Consider the following 9523-nt stretch of genomic DNA (forward strand, 5'->3'; position numbering starts at 1 on the left):
TTTGAAGGGAACATTAGGGGCTTTTTCTAACTGCTTTTTACCATAGTTATCTAAAAGCTTGAAGTTAATTTTAGATTACAGTCCCGGAGGAATTGCTTTTTCATCCCAGCTGATTTGACCACGGGCCCTTTCCCAACAATTGAAGTTTTCTTAAAAACGAATATAGCTTTTATCAACTTTTCTAAATTGATTGACTGCCCAACATTGTGGCGGTAATCTCACAGGAAAATAGCAAGTGTTAAATCAAAAATGTCTATATTGTCCTACACCACACGGTGTTAGCTACCTCTGTGTAGTGTGGAACAATATAGATACTTTTTAGTGTTAAATTATTGCTATTCGTGTTAGCTTTCAGGGAGTTTCTGTAACTGTAAAGAGTTCAAAATTAACACTAATACAGTTGACTACTTTTGAACACTGTAGAGTTTTAACTTGAATTATACAATGTAAAACCTAAAGGTTAAGATGTTGTGTTCTCACACAGGTCAAGTCTTTATAGTGGTTGTTGTTTGCACAGTAACCATTAACATCTCTCAGTGGCTATATCTGGGGCGTAATTATCCCTGATATGAAAAGTGCTTTGATAAGAAGGTCTGTCTGAGTAACAGTTGGCTTGCTGGAACTTTTCCTGCTAACGCTATCTTAGATAAGCTAAGAAGGGAGGCTATTTTCACAACAACTTTTGGTAAACTTTCTATGAGGCACATGCATAGAAGGCATTATAAGTGCATTTATAATGCCTTATGATAGGCCTACCCTTGTAGTGCGTTATAACACTTGCTGTAAGCTGTCATAACAACTCATAAGTAGTTATAACATCCTTATAATACATTATCTCACCTCTGAATTCTGAAATACCCCGTTGTATGTTTGAAAAGTAGGTAGGCCAATTATATTCACTTCATGGCCAGCCTGACTGTCATCTCCTCAGTTGCTTTTTTGGCACACTTTGCTGCCACATATACAATGACTCAACAACATTGGCACTGGGGCACAGGGTATGTTTGGTAATAACTCAACTTCTCCTATCGGCTCCATCTGACGGCGGCAGTGACTTAACACTGAACGCTTTGTTAGGCCCTGCCATGGCGATACGTGGTACTGATGTTGGCACATGCGGGTAAACCTGAACCCACCCGTGGTCGTGGAAGCATCACAGTATTGGCATTGCCAGTCTTGGCTTGCAGCTGTGTGAGCCTCTCTGATGCACATATTTGCAAAACAGCTGTGTGTAAAGTGACCTTTTGCAGTGTTATGGATGAAAAGTGCACAACACAAGTTCGTTATGGAGGCAGAGTCAAAATCATAATCAATGATTTCAATGATGGATAGAAAGAACACAGCAATTTATGGATAAATAGTCTAAGCTATCCTTACATCTTTACAATGTATCCATTATTCTCACATGGGGGCTTTGAATAAGCCATACCACAGAATAAGGGCGTAAGCATTTAAAGAGAACGTGGAGAGGACTCAAGCAACTGCACATTCACGACCCACATAAACTCCCGCATCTCTCAGTCTGTGATGTATTGTCTCGCTAAGAAAGGCCCAGTCAACCCAAAGTGATCAGCGCACTGGTTTTTTTTTAATCAGATGCGTACCAGATATAAATTCCTGCCCCTATCTACACGGCTGCGCTAATATCACCTCCATTAGAGGGTGTCACGATATGCCAACCCCCTTCAGAAGATGTCGCAAAAGATGGAGGTCATTAATATAGTATTTTAACGTCAGTATTTTGCCCTCATTTTTGTGTCGCTTATGCGGTTCAGCGCTCCCATGGAAAACAAGGGTCCCGGTGTCTTTTTGAGGTTTTGTCGATGCGGGCAGACGTTTTGATATTCTTGGCCGCCTACCACGCCAGCTCACTTTCAAGGTTTGCGTCTGAAATGGCACCCTATATTCTTCCCTATCTAGTGCACTTTTGACCAGAGCCCTATGGGCCTTGGTCAAAAGTAGTGCACTACATAGGAAATAGGGTGCCATTTGGGACGGATGCCAACTGTTTATTGTGGAGGAAGTCAGGTGTGCGGTCTTTTTTTCTCTCTCTCTCCTTCTCTTCCTTTTCTCCTCGTCACCTTAAATAAACCAGACGGTCCCTGGGTTTTTTCAGATCATCGGCGTAGCGGGAAAGTTTCGTCTTTGTGTTTCATGTAACCAGTGAGTTACTTTGTATATATAGTTTACTTGAACATATTAAACATGTTTTATGTATGTTTTATAATGGCCCTAATCGAAATGACCACAATACTTTCTTCAAGCATTGCACAATGGATTTTCTCACGGGTTAGGGAATTACTGTCCTACCTTTTTGCGAAATAGTGAGTCAACCCATGTAAGGGAAAAGTGGGAAAAGTTTAAGCCTCGTCTCTCGCCAATCTACTGATCCAATACTCCACCAGTCACCCAATAGTCACCTTGCTTAATGGCACATTACTGCCCATGTGCCAAGGGGAGGAATGTTGGACACGCCACGAATCATCCAACCATGGGCACTGCCAGGCACCTCTCTGACACATTCATCACCCTACCCTGCTCTATGATGGCACTCCTGGGGGTGGGGATGGGGTTTAGAGGTAGTAAAAACAAACGAACAAACAGAGAAAAACAAAACACATAAGCTTGGCAAACTGGCGAGGAAGGGTTTGTGTGTCTGCCATGTCACAAGGTAAATATAACAACTTGTTATATGGAAGACATAACTAACCTGTCATAAGTCATAAGATATACATAATGTTGTCATAAGGTAGACAAAAGTCAGCAATGTTTCAGGCCATAGGGCAGCTATACTCTCTTGTTATGAGGTTATAAGCAAGTTTTCCCAAACGTATTTATAATATATTTTCACATGCACCCATGCATAGGGCAACTATCACTGTAAAACCTGATTAGTTAAATTTACTCAAATGGTTTGAGGAAACTGATTGCATTGAACCATTTGAGTTTAAAAAAATTATCATTTGAGTATACTGTACTGTCAAAGTTTGAGTAAGCATAACAAGTGTTCTTGTTAACCGTAACATAACACAATGTTGTTGACATTACCCGAATAATTACAGTGCCTTCAGAAAGTATTCATACCCCTTTTTTCCACATTTTGTTACGTTACAGCCTTATTCTAAAATGGATTAAATAAATCAAAATCCTCAGCAATCTACACACAATACCCCATAATGACATAGCAAAAACAGTTTTTTATATTTTTTTGCTAAAATAAAATAAAAATGAAATACCTTATTTACATAAGTATTCAGAACCTTTGCTATGGGACTCGAAATTGAGCTCAGGTGCATCCTGTTTCCACTGATCATCCTTGAGATGTTTCTACAACTTGATTGGAGTGCACCTGTGGTAAATTCTATTGATTGGACATGATTTGGAAAGGCACACACCTGTCTATATAAGGTCCCACAGTTGACAGTGCATGTCAGAGCAAAAACCAAGCCATGAGGTCGAAGGAATTGTCCGTAGAGCTCAGAGACAGGATTGTGTCGAGGCACAGATCTGGAGAAGGGTACTAAAACATTTCTGCAGCATTGAAGGTCCCCAAGAACACAGTGACCTCCATCATTCTTTAATGGACGAAGTTTGGAACCACCAAGACTCTTCCTAGAGCTGGCCGCCCGGTCAAACTGAGCAATCGGGGGAGAAGGGCCTTGGTCAGGGAGGTGACCAAGAACCCAATGGTCACTCTGACAGAGCTTTACAGTTCCTCTGTGGAGATGGGAGGACCTTCCAGAAGGACAACCATCTCTGCAGCACTCCACCAATCAGGCCTTTATGGTAGAGTGGCCAGACGGATGCCACTCCTCAGTAAAAGACACATGACAGCCTGCTTGGAGTTTGCCAAAAGGCACCTAAAGACTCTCAGACCATGAGAAACAAGATTTTCTCGTCTGATGAAACCAAGATTGAACTCTTTGGCCTGAATGACAAGCCAAGTGATAGCAGCAGCGTTGAAAGGAGCCATCCAACATTCGACGAAGCTACGTGTCAGACTGTGGCCAAAGAATGGAGGATATCACATTCTTTGATGTTAATTGCCGTAGTAAAAATAGATCCACGTTTCAAACCCTCCTTCCTGTGGCTATTGGGCCTGTAGCTATTGTTTACTGAAGGACCGCTGAAGACCTCATGTAACCTCATTTGTGTCCATGGTTGTCATTAAGAGTCCCATCTAGTTGATGAAATAAGTAGCCCTGGCTAAACTGTGTTGATGTTGTGGCTCGGTTACTTTTCTGGTCTTTTATATATGCTTGATGATTTACAGTTAATGTATAGGCTACAACCTTTTCCTTGTTATTTCCCTCAGTGTCACAGTTCCTCAAATGTATTGGAAGGAGATTATTTTGAGGTGATAGTGTACCGTCTATAATTCTGTGGTTGGGTGCTAACCATCATAACTAAAGTTCACAATATATATTTTTAAAAAATAGCAAAATAAGAGTAAAACACATGGTGTAAATATACAAATGTAAAGATATTGCATAGTATTTATTTTTCCTGCACTATTTATTGTAAATATTGAGTGTCACAAAAGCAGCACAGCATATCTTGACGTCAAATGTCAAGTCAATGATGTTAATATCATCATGATAAAAATGACTGTCATGCCATCATTTCAAAAGAGCTGTCACGAAACCATACAAACATGCTTCCAGTAGAGGTCGCTGTAATACAGGCAATTGGTCCTCAGCAACTTCAGTCTTACATACCGTTCAGATACAATATATATATATTTCATTACAAAACTGTTTGAAAAAGAACCACATCAATCCATTGAAGTCACTATTTCTATAGTGTTGTAGAGGTTAATCTATCTTTGAATGAAATTCTACAAGTTTAATCTATGCTTACTGTAACTCAGGCCAGTATTCAGTCATTACAGTCACAGATAGTGGGTTTTTCACACTGCGCTTTCAGACATATGTTTCATGTTTGTCCCAGTTGGATGGGCAGGTTTGCCTCAGCACTACCACTAGACCAGAGTTGTCTTCGGTAGGCTTGAAACGGAGGGAAACGCACCTAAATGCAGTGAAATGGGGAGGTACTATCTGTACTTGTCCAATAACAACTGCTTGTTTTCGTTTTCCATTGTAAAACATTTTAAAACATTTTCTGTTGCATGTCGTAATGAACACGACCCAAACGTGGGCTCATCAGTGCTACAATTTTGAGTAGTTACACTCCCGCCTGGTGGATGAATGCATTCCAGGCATCTGTCTGGTCAACAATCTGCGCTTCACTGGTGTAGTGGTTAAAGGGAGTGGGTTCGTCCTCGTTCATGATTTACACAAACCAGCCTCTCCTCTCTGCCAGTGGCCTAGTTGCGTCACTTTTGGTTTATGTGAAATTTGTAAACGGAAATCACACCCGTTGCGAAGTCAAATATATGTGGAGCTGAGAGTCAAGGGACAGCAGTTGCCCGAGAACCATAGCTTTCGAAATAGAATTTTGGGTTGTTTATCTGATCTAATCCCTTTCTGTTTTTGATGAGTCAGTGGGTTGAGAGCATTGCCTCCCCTGTCAGGACCCTCACGTGGCCTCCCCACGATACGATTTGGAGAACTCTGCCACCCTCTGTGTTGCTTAATTGCTGTGAGCTTTTCCCTCTCTCTTCTCTCGTTTTCTCTGTTCTCTCTCTCTTGCTATTCTCTCTGTTCTCTGTCTCCCTGTCTCTCTCTCTCTCTCTTTTCTCTTTTCGTTTTGGCCATGGGTGAAACAGGATGGAGATTAGAGTATCTCTCGCGTGTGTTTGCGTTGAATGGAAGGTTCATGACCTTGGTTAAAACATTCGGACACGATTCATCTAGTGGTCATAGTTTCCAGTCAGCTGGATTTCACAATATAATCAATGCATGTAGACTACAGTATTGATGAAAATGCAGGAAGTCATATGGTTATGCTTATGGTTCAATGCATGCACAGTATGGCGAAAATTGAGCAAGTTACATGGTTATGGTTATCCTTAAGGTTATAGATATGGTTAGGGTTAGGGTTATGGTTATGGCTATCACGCTTCAGGAGAAGACCCAGATGCAGACAGTGTCGAAGTAACAAAAGTTTATTACAAAAACAGGGGGCAGGTAAACGGCAGGTCAAGGGCAGGCAGAGGTCAGTAATCCAGATCAGAGTCCAACAGGTACAGAACGGCAGGCAGGCTCAGGGCAGGCAGAATGGTCAAAACCGGGGAAAACTAGAAAACAGGAACTTGAGAAAGACGGGCGCAAGGGGAAAACCGCTGGTAGGCTTGACGAAACAAAACAAACTGGCAACAGACAGAGAACACAGATATAAATACACAGGGGATAATGGGGAAGATGGGCGACACCTGGAGGGGGGTGGAGACAATCACAAAGACAGGTGAAACAAATCAGGGTGTGACAATGGCTATGGCTATGGCTGTGGCTATGGTTATGGTTATGGTTATAGGTATTGTTATGGTTAAGATTATGCTTATTATTACAATTTATTTTAAGTGTGCTTATTGGCTTATCATTCTCACATATTAAATTGGTTGTGGTTATAGTTTGTTTTAAAATACTGTATACCTAAACAGCGAGCACATGCAAAAAAAGATATATGTCTGAGGCCCATCAAATCAAATCAAGCTTTATTTCTACATCACATTTCAGACATGGAATGCAATGCAATGTGCTTCACAGTAAAAACAAATAAAAAACAATGAAAACAAAAGCTGAGATATTTACTACACAACAAACAGAAGATAAAAAACTAAAGAATGACAAAAACTGCATGACTAAAAAGCACCCTAAGGAAAAGCAAAGCAAAAAATATTAGTTTTAAGATCTCTTTTAAATATGTCCACAGTTTCGGCCCCCCTCAGATTCTCTGGCAGGCTATTTCAGAGGCTGGGGGTATAATAATTAAAGGCTGCCTCTCCACTCTTGGTCCTGTGCCTCTTTGAGTGTTTTAAAAGTCCTAGGCTTTGGGATAGTTAAAAGGCCAGTGCCAGAGGACCTGGGGGACCTACTGGGTACATAACTTAAAAGCATTTCTGACATGTAATGGGGTGCACAATTGTGTATTGATTTAAAAACCAATAAAATAATTTTTAAATGGATTCTAAAACTCACAGGCAGCCAGTGCAGAGACTTTAAAACCGGTGTAATGTGTGCTCTCCGTCTGGTCTTGGTCAGTACCCGTGCTGCAGCATTCTGTATGTTTTGCAGTTGACCAATGGCTTTCTTGGGTAGACCATACAGGAGAGCATTACAATAGTCAAGTTCTCCTGTATGGTCTACCCAAGAAAGCCATTGGTCAACTGCAAAACATACAGAATGCTGCAGTGAGTTTACAGTAGTCAAGCCATCACTGCCAAGACTTAATTGTAATTTCCTTCTTTTTATTTATTCAGTTTATTTTCTAGCTACCAGTCTGCATGTTAGTGTTTTGGGGTGGCAGCACAGCGACCTGATTCTTTAGTAATTCATCTTTAAGCACTAGGCTGATTCAAGTCCCAAATGGTTAAATTTGCCTTGCTCGTGTGAGAGTTATTTGCAGCATGTTTTACTTTTCACACCATTACTCAAGTAGCACATGCTTCCAGAGATTTCCCTTGATTTTTTGTGAATTCCTAATGCTCACTTTATGTCTCTTTCACAGACTGCTTTATATTTGTAGTTTTTTCTCCCTGTGGCTTCAGTTATGCGTGAAGGTGTAAAGCAGACCTACTGTGTACTATGAGAGGTGTCTGTGTGTTTGTGTGTGTTTGTGCGTGTGCTTATAAATGAAGACACTGGCATAAACAATACTATCCCAAGTCTGAATTCTACACTTTTCTATTTTGGAATATGTAGCTATGCATGCCTAGCCTCAACCAGATTGACTGCTGTGCTCACTCAGTCTGGTTTAAGGGGCTAATGCATGCCTGTCAGTCTTTTGATTTTAGGAGTTGCACCAGGGGCTTATGACTTCATCACACAGTGCCGTCAGGGACCACTCTCCCTGTTTTGGAACGTGAGTCACTGAGGTGCTCCAGGGTGAAGTTACCTCTAGGTACAGATCTAGGATCAGCTTCTCCTCCCCAAATCCTAACCTTAAACATTATTGGGGGAAATGCAACACTGACCCAAGATCAATGTCTAGGGACAACTGACATGAGTCATTGAGGTAGCACTGCTACTGCTGCTACTGCAAGCATTTCTTCCTCTATGTCTTGGGAGAGCATAGAAATATTTAGAGAAATAGCAGGATGTCGTAAACGCTCGGCAGGGTATCTTCTCAGCTGGAAAGTGGGCCAGCTTATTTGTCACATTTGAAGGAAAAATAAACAGTTGAGTGACTCGATTCTGTAACTTCTTTTGACAGTAAAAGGGACAGTGTAAATGTTGTTAGATTCAAAGTTATAGATTGGCATGTTGGTTGAGCACTTTGTGATTGATCTGTCAATCACTGGCGTGTCAAAAGCTTTTGCGTGAGGACTTTCATATCACAGAAATGTGTCCTATTTGCTTTAAAGCCAACCCCTTCAGGAACACAGTCACAAACACCCTGAGGAGTTTGAAGCCAGGATCAGCTATGGTGGGTGTCCTGGCAGTTAAAGGACAAATTAGCTTTTTGAACCAACCCTACATTTTTTGGTAAATGGCATGTTATAGAAGTGTCCAGACACTTTTATTGTGATTTCACTTGTTTTTGAGAAACTTACCCCATCAACGTGATAAATGATGTTTTTTTTAGCAAATTAAGAAGCTCCTTCTCTTAACCACATAGATCATACGGTCCAAAATCACCCAATGACTTCCTTTTAGAAATGGCAAAGCTCTCAGTATAGTGATGCAGGTCTTTAGATGTTGTACACAGGAAAATGTGTCATTTTGAACTTCATCCGCAACGTTATGGTCCATTATGTTGGACTCGAGCGATACTTTTCCATGTGCGAGCATGCACTTGCTTTCCGTTCCCATTGTGCTGATAGAAAGCGCACGCGTGCTCACACACAGAAAAGTATAACTCGAGACTAAACAAAATGTAATATATTTATCTTTATTTTTTTTATTTTTTTTATTACAAACCTGGAATCCTTTGCCTATCACCTTTAAGGGCACAACTTTAATCAGGAGTCTGTTCTGAAGGGCACCATTACAGAATGCAATGCTCAGATAGAAATGTATTGTGTACAACAGATATTATTGTCTGTCGGTTAGAAAAGGGAATTGTGGCTGCTCTTTTCATTCCATTTATGGTTCACTTGTAAAAAAAATAACTGTATCAAAAGAAGGAGAACAAAGACGGCACTTCTCAACTCAAGCCCCTCCCTCCATTGCCTTTGAAATCCAAAGAACTAGAAGAATATTTGACAACTACATTATATTTTCATGGGTAACACTTTACTTTACGGCACAGGAATAAGCAGCTACATCACTTACAGCAGGTAAAATGGTACATGAAGACCTTCTTTTCAGTTTGACAGTTAATGATGGCTATCTCCAGGAAGTCTGTGATTGTGTCCCAAATGGCAATCAATTTCCTAAATAGTGCACTACATCTGACTACA

The sequence above is a fragment of the Coregonus clupeaformis genome, unplaced genomic scaffold (genome assembly GCF_020615455.1).
Source record: "Coregonus clupeaformis isolate EN_2021a unplaced genomic scaffold, ASM2061545v1 scaf1764, whole genome shotgun sequence".
Classification (NCBI taxonomy): Eukaryota; Metazoa; Chordata; class Actinopteri; order Salmoniformes; family Salmonidae; genus Coregonus; species Coregonus clupeaformis.